Here is a 12,297-nt window from a genome sequence, read left to right on the forward strand (position 1 = left end):
CCTACAGACTTGCCCACAGGCCAATCCGATGAAGGTGTTTTCAAAATACCAGCACACTGGGCATCTGAATTGCAACCAAAGGCAGAGGGCACAATACAATGAGTGCTATTTTAAGGGATATGCTAGATTCTTTAGCAGAGTCCCTGGGGGTCACGTACCAGGTATCCTGCATTTACATTTTAATTCATAACAGTAGCAAAATTGCAGTTATGAGGTAGCAATGAAATAATTTTATGATTGGGAGTCGCCATAGCATGAGGAACTGTATTCAAGGGTCACAGCGTCAGGAATATGAGAACCATTGTTCTGCAGTATTTCCATAGCTCTTACTGTTGTCTCGCATCATACCTGGGTCTTCTGCAGAGCACTCAGTACCATCAGCGATTCCTGGGCAATGAAATCTTGTGTTAAAACCACTGAATTCTAAGTTATAGTCAACTTTCATACTTCCTTTGATTTAAATTTGATCTTCTAGGCAAAGGTACTATATGGGAGAGCAAAACAATCTATTCGTCATTGTTTCTGTCTATAAATAATGGCAGTACCCACTGAAGAACTTTGGGTCAGGAAGGAAGATACAGACCCAGAATATGGCCTATTCTGCCAGGCTGAATGGCAGCTTCCTCCACGATATTAGATGTACAGTAGAATGTCACCAGCCGTCTGGTTGGTCTCCTAAGAAATGCAGTTTAACAGGGAATTAAAATTTAACGGTTGCTGCTGATGGCCTGTACCCTTCATATGGGCTGTAGTGAGACCAGACTTTTTGAGACAAGTTCCCATTAGTGAAACCGTTCAGAACCGGTGTCCCTGGGGGAGTGGCTCTTTGCACAAGTGTCCATTGAAGAAGCCTTGAGGTGAGCACAGAGGAAGCCAACCATCTACAGGAAAGGTTGTCTACCTGGTTTAGATTAAACTTATTTGTTCTTGTCTCGCTTATATGTTTAGGCATGTATATTTTACCTTTCTTGATAGTGTTTCTCTCCATGTCTTATCTCCAGTTCTTCTGAGATCAGAAAGCTCACCTGTCTGAATCTGTGAAGAATTTTTCTTTAACCATCTGGAATAAAGCCCACCATGATGAGTGTTCCATGTGGTCCTGAAGAGATGGCTCGTACTGCAGCTATTTGGTTTTGTGGTGCTTTCATATTTTAAACCATCAGCTGTATCCCTGTTAGACATAGTACTATTTACAATTTCTTCTTTGGTACTGGTTGTTTAGTTTTGTCACCTAGGGGAAACTGTTAAGATCAAGGTTTGTGCTTTTATCTACTTCTTCCTTTAGCTACTCAAGTTTTTGTTTCAACTCTTTTATTGCTCTGTAATTTGGCATATGTACGCTCATGATGGTTCTATTTTTTTACCCTTATTAAAGTGCCTCTGCTTTGGGTGATACTAAACCAGTCATTCCAACTTTCTTTTGTTCCTCCTTCTAGACGAGGCTAATGAATTTCAGTGAAAACTGACTGTTACTGGCTCTCCATTGCAGCAACTATAAATGCTACTGTTTTCTCTGATGACTATTGGGTTTTGTTCTTGTAGACAATTTACTTGCCTGGACTCACATGTTAAATTTCACACTGTGTATCTTCTGCAATAGCTGATATCTCTGAGGATATTTTCCTTCTCTCCTTTTACCCTCCCTCCATCCAGCTTCTGTTATTTCTACATAAGCTCCCTGACTCTCCCAAGGTGTCTTTCCTGTATTTGAGTTGATTTGTGATCACCGGAACACTTAAGCACAAACTAAATCCCAAAAACTGGAAAACTGAACTCCAGTTTTCGGGATTTAGTTTGTTTCTCTGTTTTCTTGTTTTTATAGTTCCCTATCTAAATTTCTAGCTGCTCTTCCACTTGCAGCTGATGTCCGGATTAAGTAAGGCTTCAGTTTGGAACTGTTTGAACCATGCTAACTTGCGCGCGCGCGCACACACACACACACCCACACACCCACCCACACACACACCAAAGCAGAGGTGTGACTCTCACCCCAGGCAGTCTTGTCTTTCAAACATAAACCCTCTCTGATGTGTGTCCGGAGTACTGCTTAGTTGTTGGTCATCTAGCCCGGGGCATTGCCCATAGTGAGTAGTTCAGTGGTCAGCAGGGGAGGTGGCCACAGTTTACACTACACTTGCGAATCTCAGCTCTGCTGCTCTCTGGCTTCTAGCATCCTGCCATAATTCCTCAGGTCTCTTCTAGCAGTGAGCTGTGCCTTCCGCCATCTCATACTTATTAACCTCTTCTTCTGCTTCAATAGCGGTGAAGATTATAAAAATAGGAAACCAGCCAGAGCAAAAGCACAGGCAGAATCTGTCACATTTTATTATGGGTTGAATCCGAAATGTCCCCGTAGACCCATGCATTGAATGCCTGGTCCCTATCTGGTGACAATAGTTGGATAGGTTCTGAAAACTTCAGAATGTGGGGCCTATTTGGAGGAGTTAGGTAGCCAGGATCTGGCCTTTGAAAGTTATGCCTGCTCCCAAATCCCTCCCTTGTTTTTCTTCTCTTAAGTGGTTTATGTCTGTCATTCTCTCACAATGCAGAGAAAGTCAGCTAGTCCACAGTTTATCAAGTTTACTTTCAAATTGCTTTTTGGTTTACTTTTACATTGGCTGGATTTTATAAGAGACATCTGCAGAGAGTTTAATGCATGAATCCACCCAACTCTTACCCAGGAACTTTTTTTTTTTTTTTTTTTTTAGTGCTGACTGGCCTAGAACTCTTATGTAGACCAGGCTGGCAATGAACTCACAGGGATCCTCCTGCCTCTGTCTCCCAAGTGCTGGCATTAAAGCTGTGCAACACCATGCCTGGTTAGCGCATCTGTTTTATTCATGTATCATGCAGACAGAAGAATAGGCAAATAGTGATGTTCAATTGTATATTCAGGCATATTTAGTAGCTGATAAAACCACACATTGTTAACTGCTGTTTTGTGTCTGCTTCCCTTATTATCCCACAAACTGAGAGTTTTCCAAAGTATGTGATTTACTTTTTATTGTACACGTGCACATCATAAAGGAATTCTTTTTAAAAAAAAAAAAACTTAAACTTTGATCCCCTAACAAAGATACAGAACCTCTGTAGCATCACCCTGAAAAAGTTAGTCGACCAATGAATCAACTGCAGGGAGTGTGGGCATCCGAAATATACAGAGCTGTCAATGCCTGGGAAACAAAAGTTACAGGGGGATGATGGGATGAGGACAGGGTTGAATTCCATGTGCATCACATGGCAAATTAATAAACCAGTTTAGATTATAATCTCCTGTCATTCCTAATTTTCTCGAATGTGTTTGTTTCTCTGAGACAGTCTTGCCTTTGCAGCTGTAGCTGGACTGGAGGTCCAAAGACAGACAGCTCAGGCTAGACCCTGACTCCCAGCCTCTGTAGTGCTGGGATTGCAGGAGTGAGCCTCTATACTTGGCTTTTCTACTATTTCTGAAAACAATATTTACATTCCACATAAATGGGGAGGGCAAAGAAAAACCCATTCAATGTAAATTTTCCTCTTGACCTTTAAAATACAATGAAGGGGCAATTGTCTGAATGCTACACTCTTAGATATAAGATTCTAAAATGATGACAAGTCTCACCGATTCTGTTTGATGATCCTAGAAAAGACTTGAGCCACGAGAACAATGTTCTGAGCCATCATTTCTAAACAAAGAAGACTGCGACCTTCAAGTCTGAATCACCTGATGCTCCTTCTCGTCAGAGTTGGATGAGAAGCAGCTGCCTTTACAGACTGCGTGTCTGGGTCTGATGGGAACAAGAAAACTATTATCCCATGCTGAACGGTGTTGAGCAGAGGAGGTTGTTGGGGGACGGGAGTGTTGGATGGGATTTGAAGAGCCGAATGCAGATCTAAGATGGTCTCTCAGCAACTTATGCACCATTTCTTAGGAAAGTTTGCCAAATCACAGTTGGGTTGCAATCATATTCTGGTAAAACTGTTAGACTGAGTGGGATTCGATGCTGATTTAAAAAGACATGGCTTGTGAGGCGATTTATATTTCAGTACATAAATACCTATTTTTAAAAAATAACTTCAGATTAAGAAAATACATATGTGTGTATGTATGTACATGGCCCCATCTGTCTAAGGGAGAAAACTTACCCTGTTGGTATTATCACTCTGTCTCTACTTACGTATTTTATTAATGTTTCTGTATGGAAGGGTGCCTGAGATTAACTTGGAGATCTGCCCTTCTCCCTAAATCCTTCTGTGTCAATTTTTAAACACAAAGGCAGCCTGCACAACCCCAGTGCAAGTCTCAAAATTGGAAAATTAACCTTGAAGAGCTATGCATCTAATTCATAGCTTGTATTTAAATCCCATTCATTGGCCCGTTTGTGTCCTTTTAGTAAACAAAAGAAAAATAGTCTACTTCAGAACAAATTCAGTATCTTATTTTGTTTCTTTGCTTTATCCCTTGAATTTTGCTTAATCGGTGTCCTTCCTTGCATCTAGTTTTTACTTCAGCCATAAAAAATTATCATAATTTTAATATCTGCAGAACACAGATGACTCAGTGGGCAAAAGGGCAAAGGCATTTTGATGCCAAGCCTGAAGGTCTGTGTTCGATACCCAGGACTCCCATGGTGGAAGGAGAAAAGCACAAGTGGGTCTCTGCCACAAGCACACACACTCCAAATAAAATAATAAATAAATATAAAAACCACATTTATTACCTCAAGATCTGAAGGTTAAAAGTCCAAATTTACTCTCAGTAGTCAAAGTCAAGAAGATATTGGTGAGACTGTTTCTTCTCTGGAGGTTCTTGGAAGGGAATCCGTTTCCTCATCCTTTTCAATTTCAGTTTTCAGAGCCTACTTATGTTCTTTGTTGGCTAACCACCTTCTTTGCTTTGCTTTAACCCCGTACTTCCCTCTGTTAGAACTCTGGCTCCCTTGCCTCCTATGTACCAGCACTGTAGTGATCACACTGGCCCGCCTGGATGATCCGGGATCATCTTCTTCTCAAGGTCTTCAGTGTAATCACATTACTATGGGAGCTGAAGTATGCAGAGCTCGGTGGGGATTAGGCAATGGATGGGCCAGGAGATTAGTCAACCCACCACAGTGTTCATTATCTAGGTTGTTTCTCAAAGTCACCTTAAGTCCTGTTGAGAAGAAGCTAGAGGCAAATGGAGACAGACAGGTAGATGGTAGTGAGTAGGCAGTTTTAAGAGGCTTAGGAGAGAAAGGTGACAGAGAAGAGCCCCTGGCTGCTAATTTGGATTTCTGGTTTAGCAAGTTGCTTAATGCCTGGGTATCCTTCTTCACGAAGGGAAGATAACAGGTGTCTTCTGGACCTTCTTTTAAGTGTTTAAATATAGCAGAAAAGCTTGACGCCTTTGCTAGGACACGGTTGATAAAAAGCGCATTCTTCTTCCCTAAATTTTAATGTATTGTTTACTTCCTTTCAAAGAATATATGCAGCATATCATCTCTGCAAGGAGATAAACCTCAGCGTTTCTGCCACAGTTCTTTGCACAGAAAGCAATTGTTTGGCTGTATGTGAAGCCAAATGAAGCTCAGAAAGAAAGTCACTTGTCATTTCTCCAGTCTGGCCAGCAGGAAGCAATTATGATCACACGTCCATGTATCACGAGCACATCTGATGTTCTCCTTGGTCCACAGGATGTGCTTTAGTTCTGCTAAGGGCTTCACAGTCTGTGCCATTACTGTTACCATAGTGATGTTGGAGCAATGACAGAGAAAATAGACTCTTAGAATTAGCAAAGGTTTGGAGTCTGAGCTGAGCTGGACCTGATGGCTGAATAACAGCAGAACCATTGGAACTGACACCCATCAAGGAGGCTGAGTAAGAGGCACACAGAAGGAGAAGTGAGCTCAAATCTCCACACAGTTTGCAGCACCTAGGTGGGCAAGAGCATTCATCTTGGATCTTACCACAAGACACCCACACAGATGATGCAATGTTCTGTTCCCTCCTCGCTTTCTCTTCACCATATGTCTCTCTCACAGTTGCCTTCTTTAAAAAAAAAAAATCCAATATATCTCAAAAATCTCCTGTTTCAGGATTGGGATAAAGGAAGTTTGGACAGGGGAGCACGGAACCACAATTCTTAGTTAAGGGAACCACTTTAGGGTTGGCAAGAGACTTGACCCTAGAGTGGCTTCCAGGAGCCCATGGTGATGTCCCCAGTTAGTTCCTTGGGCAGCTGAGGATAGGGAACCTGATATGACCCTATCCTATAGCAATACTGACGAATATCTTGCATATCACCATAGAACCTTCATCTGGTGATGGATGGAGATAGAGACAGAGACCCACACTGGAGCACTGGTCTGAGCTCCCAAGGTCCCAATGAGGAGCGGAAGGAGGGAGAAGATGAGCAAGGAAGTCAGGACCACGAGGGGTGCACCAACCCACTGAGACAGTGGGGCTGATTTATTGGGAGCTCACCAAGGCCAGCTGGACTGTGACTGAAAAAGCATGGGATAAAACCGGACTCTCCGAACATGGCGAACAATGAGGGCTGATGAGAAGCCAAGGACAATGGCACGGGGTTTTGACCCTACTTCATGTTCTGGCTTTGTGGGAGCCTAGCCAGTTTGGTTGTTCACCTTCCTAGACATGGACAGAGGGTGGCGGACCTTGGACTTTCCACAGGGCAGGGAACCCTGACTGCTCTATGGACTGGAGAGGGAGGGGGAGAGGAGTTTGGGGGAGGGGGAGAAGGGTGGGAGGAGGGGGAGGGAAATGGGAGGCTGGGAGGAGGTGGATACTTTTTTTTTCCTTTTCTCAATAAAAAAAAAATCTCCTGTTTCTTGTGATCCCTCATGTAGGTGAAATCCTCAGTTCCCCAGATGAATTCCAGTTGGTACTTTTTGTATTGTTCTAGCAGGACACTGGGGAGTCAACAATTTATAGAGAGTAGAGATTTCTTTCTTCCAGTTCTGGAGGCTGGGAAGTCTCACATGAAAGACCTGCGTCTGGCCATGGTCTTCTGGCTGTGTTAGCTCATGACGGAAAGCCGAGGGGAAAGGTAGGGCTGGAGCAAACTCGTTCTTTATCAGAAACTCACACGTTCTAGTTCTGTATTGCTGTGCCAAAATACTGACCAAAAAGAACTTGGGGAGAACAGAATTTATTTCACCTTGTAGGTTATGGTTCATCCTCAAGGAAAGTCAGAGTGGGAACTCAAGGCAGGAAAAAAGAGGCAGAAACTGGAGCAGGGGCCATGGAGGAACACTGCTCACTGCTTGCTTTCCATGGCTTGTTCAGTCTGCTGTCATAACCCAGGACAACCTGCCCAGGAGGGCACTGACCACAGTAGGGCTGGGCTCTCCCACATCAATCATTAATAAATCAAATTCCCTATAGATTTGTCCACAGGCCATTCTGGTGCGTGATTTTCCCAATTCAGTTTCCTTCTCTCAGAAGGCTTGTGTCAAGATGAAAAAAGCAACCAGCACACCACCCTACAGTGTGTTTTCTCCATAAAGAACCCTGAGTTTAACCATCTCTTAAGTGTCCTGCCTCTTACTGCTCTTGCACTGGGAATTAAGTTTCTATCACTTAAATTTGTGAAAACATTTAAACATTAATATTTGGTTTAGAGGTGTTCTCCTTGCTAAATCTTAAATATTCTATCATTAATATTAATCTTTAATTTTTCAAGAGAAAAGGGAGCCGAGCCTAAAATTTCAACCCAGGTCCAGTATTGAAATACTTGTTAAGTGAATCCCACTACCCCCTGTGGAATATTCTCTTCAGTTTGGTACAATATCTGTGAAGGTCCAAATTATGAATATCATAAACGGCTGACGTCTAGTGGAAACAGTCTTAAAATACTATGCCATTTAAAATAGTAACTGTTCCCCTGTGATCCCAGAGAGGAGATTCTTCTCTCCCCACAAAAAGTACTTCCAATGGCTTCAGATTACAGAACGAGACTACACACTGTGAATTCCACTATAAAACCAGAGTCACCCCTACCGTTTCGATAGCACACAGATATAGTTTTACAGGAGAGGGTCAGGAAGCTATGATGAGTGCTGAGAATAAGTTCTGTCTTTACATTTCTTGATGTAAAGACAGATTCTGCCTTTCCCCTTTTCTAATTGCGCTGCTTCTCGGGGTCCTACTGCACCAAATAGCATCCTGTATGTCAGAGACTTGAGGAGGACCATTAATCTTGGTTCTGTCTGATTGTCCAGGGAGGAACATCTGCAACATCTTGCCTCTTTTTTTCATTTCCCAGAGCCCTAACTTCCTTATCTTCATAAAAAATGGAAGTGTGAGCAGAGGGAGAGTGATGGTGTGGATAAATGAAGTTTTAGTTTTCAATATTGACCAATATTTGTGTATCAGGTATATGGTCTGAATAGAGACTGGAACTATACAGTTAAAAGTGGATAGAAATAGAAATCATTATGCTAAAAAAATAAGCTAGAGTAAGGAAGACAAATACTGTTTGTTTTCTGTTATATGTGGAATCTACATTTATGACATCAAAGTAGAAAGGGAACTCTTTAGAGGGAAGAGGGAGACTAGAGGGAGGGCGAAGTAATAATAGAGGTTATGGGGGAAAGAAAGATAGTCATGTTGCATTTATATAAAGAATCTAGATTTTTTTTTTGGTTTTTCGAGACAGGGTTTCTCTGTGGCTTTGGAGCCTGTCCTGGAACTAGCTCTGTAGATCAGGCTGGTCTCGAACTCACAGAGATCCGCCTGCCTCTGCCTCCCGAGTGCTGGGATTAAAGGCGTGAGCCACCATCCCCGGCTAAGAATCTAGATCTTTAAAATTACACGTAAGACATTATCAGGTAAGTGTGATGCATGGGGAAAGAAAGAAACCCAGTTGGAGGGATGAATACTGACACAAAAGGTTAACGAGGCCTGAGTATGACAAGTGTAATGACGCACATGTATGAACGCGTCATAAGGAAGTTCAGTATTTTGTAAGCCAATTTAAAAACATTAAAATATGGACTCTTTCCTCTTGATTGCCTTCCGGAATTAGATGGTACGACCATATTGCTGAAGGTACCACACACTTCGATTGTAAAACACAGAGAAAAGAATTTGGATCCGAGCTGGGAACTTACTCTTGCTGGCTGGATTTCACAGTGCTAAAAGGTGCTGCGTAGGCTGCTGGGAAAGGCAGGAGTCAAGTCTTCACCAACTCAACAGATGAGGGTGCTTTGCTTCCAAGGACTATGGCTTTTCACATAGTGAAGGGGAGATCCCTCTCCTGAGAGTTGTCCTCTGAGCTCCACATGCATGTCACACCCCCCCCCCCACAGACAGCTTAATTAAACACGGCGCATGTTATCACATCTTTTAAAAGGTGATTTTGATTTCTCACTTATTGTTCTCACAATTTGGGTATGACAATGGTTTGTTTTGTTGTCTTCCTTTTGGTGTGGATGGTTTTTGTGTTTTGCAGGACTATTTTCAGGCATGTGGATTTTTTCACTTAGGAACTGGAGAAACACCTGAGTCTTTGGGTGAGGTGCTTGCCTTCAAGATGCCTCCCTTACGGCACTTTTCAGAAAGAACCAAAGGAGACCAGAAGGAAGGTTTAGGAAACTTTTAATGAAACTAGAGTCCGAGGAAGACATTGGACTTTGCAAGGAGGGACAGCGCCAAAGCAATGCAGAAAAGAACAAAGGCATGCTGGTCGAAGACTTTGAAATGGTGGTAGTTTTAGAAGTGGGTGTGAAAACTGCTCTCTCCAGGATTACGCAAACCCTGGACTGGGGTGAAACCACTCCAAATTCTTGAACCAGCAGAGGAAGAAACCATTAGTCACATTCTGGCATTGTTGGTTATAACTCTGTGGTCACCTAAGGGTTGGTGTGCAGCCTGAAACTTGAATGTGTGCTTTAGATAGGAGAAAATTCCCGATAGCATTTACTCATCTCAGTTCACCATGGGTCAGCTACAAGCTGCCTGATTTTTTGATCACTCATGGGAATAGACGTACTTGGAAAAGGGTCCAAACAGATTGGGAATTTTCCAACACTTAGTGGAAAATAGATTGAGGTTCTAAGCTGCTGCCTTGAGAGTCTGTCTCTTTCACAGTTCCTAATTTCTTGCCTACCTCAACATAAAAAAATTAGTAGTCAGTATATTAATGTTGGAGTAAATCATATCTTTTCTTGAGCTTGATATATTTGCTTTTCTATTTATAAACCAATTTTATATACAAAATGACAATTTCAGTTTTTAAATCAATTTAAATTCCATTTAGATATGTAAATGTATTTTATATCTTGTTTCTTTTCAGCACCTGATAATCGACTCAAATCCTTAGTAAGCATTTAAACAACACTTAGATGTACAATATATTTCTGGACACTGCAGACTCTAACAATTCAGGGTGAGGTGCCCATCGGCCTCAATAACTAGGTACAATGTTAGACTTCTCTGCAGGAGTATCAGGACCTAGCTGTGATGTTATGCTAATAAGTTACCTACAACACTTAATTATAAGATCTCATACGACATATCTACATTTGCTCATCATTCTTGCTACTGAAAGTGACACCATGTATATAGTCTTCAGGTATGTATGTGCATAAGTTTTGATAATTTTAACTTTTAATGTTATAGGATAACTTTTTTGTACACCGTGAAGAGGTGTCTTTGCCAAGGCACTTCTGATTGGTTTAATAAAATAACCAATTGGCCTATAGCTGGGCAGGAAGAGATTGGGCAGGGCAACAGAAAGCAGAGGATGCTGGAAAGAAGAAGAACGGAGACTCTGGAGTGTCAAGAGATGCAGAGAGAAGCAAGATAAACATGTTGTGTTGACAGAAGTTATAGTCATATGGCATAGGGTAGATAAAAATGTGGGTTAATTTAAAACTATGGGTTAATTTTTTAAAAATTAATAATTAGCTAGTAACAAGCCTGGGCTACTGGCTGTACATTTATAATTAATATTAATTCTCTGTGTGGCTATTGGGAAGTGACTAGCAGGACACAGAGAAAATCTGCCTGCATTTTATATTAGATTTGCATAAAATTCATCATGATGACTAGCAAATGAACTACTATTCACATGCATCTTGTGAACTCATGTATTTATAATGAATACTTTATGCCTTTGTGATTTCATAGGAAAGCTAAATTTGACTTAATTTAAAAATATTTCTATTCTAATTAATTAAAAGATATTTCTATGTCATAAATCTCAAAAAAATAAATAAATAGAATGTGAGGGAGGTGGAGGAGAAGAAAGAAGAGAGAGAGAGAGAGAGAGAGAGAGAGAGAGAGAGAGAGAGAGAGAGAGAGAGAAACCACATAATTTACATCATGTTTTGCAAAGTCAATGGGAGGATGTCCCTGAGTCTCATCAGTGTCCAATGCGGTCTCCACCCTGTCACATTGTCCTGTATCCTTCAACTTACATAGGGATAACTGCCAGATTTTCTAAGACATTTTACAGAGAGATTTTTATAAATTAAATGGAAGTGTTCCTATTCCATACTTACTTTAATCTACTTTGGTCTGTGGCTAAAAGTTATCTTTCCAAGATTGAAAAGTCACCAGATGAAAGGAATCTACTTTGCCCCCTCCAAAAAATGAAGTTCGGGGCTGGAGATATGGCTCAGCGGTTAAGACTGCTCTTCCAGAGGACCTGCGTTCAATTCCCAGCACCCACATGGAGGCTCACAACTGTCTGAAAATGCAGTTCCACACGATCTGACACCTCCACACCAATGCACATAAAATAAAGTTAAATAAATCATTAAAAAAATTAAGTTCAAGTTCGTGTGAAAGAGGCTGTCAGGATGGCTCAGCCTAAGGCACGTGCTACTAAGCCTGACAGCCTGAGTTCAATCCCTGGAACCTAGATGGTGAAAGGAGTTACCAGGTGACAGAGTCACAGTGCTATTTATTTTCACGGCCATTTTGATTTCTTGCACATCTGTGCCTGTTAGTTACAATTTTCTCATAATTATTGGGGTCAGAATTCCAAAATAAGATCTACAGACTAAACCCAAGGTGTTGGCAGAGCCCATTTCCTTACATTCCCAGGTTCTATAGGTTGCCCACATTTGTTGGCCTGGGTTCCACATTACATAATCTTTCTTTCCCTTCTTCTATCCTCATTGGACCTTCTTTCCCCTTGGACATGCTTGCTTTTCTATACAAAGACTTTTATGATTATATTAGGGCCTCCCAGGATTACCCAGAATAATCTTCCATTTGAACATCCTTAGTCCCACCTGCATCTCCGAGGTGAGTTGCGATGCGCTGCAGTCATTTCTCACTGGCCTGTTGGGTGAAGACTGCAGGCATTGA

This window comes from Microtus ochrogaster, linkage group LG5 (assembly GCF_000317375.1).
Source record: "Microtus ochrogaster isolate Prairie Vole_2 linkage group LG5, MicOch1.0, whole genome shotgun sequence".
NCBI classification, from domain to species: domain Eukaryota; kingdom Metazoa; phylum Chordata; class Mammalia; order Rodentia; family Cricetidae; genus Microtus; species Microtus ochrogaster.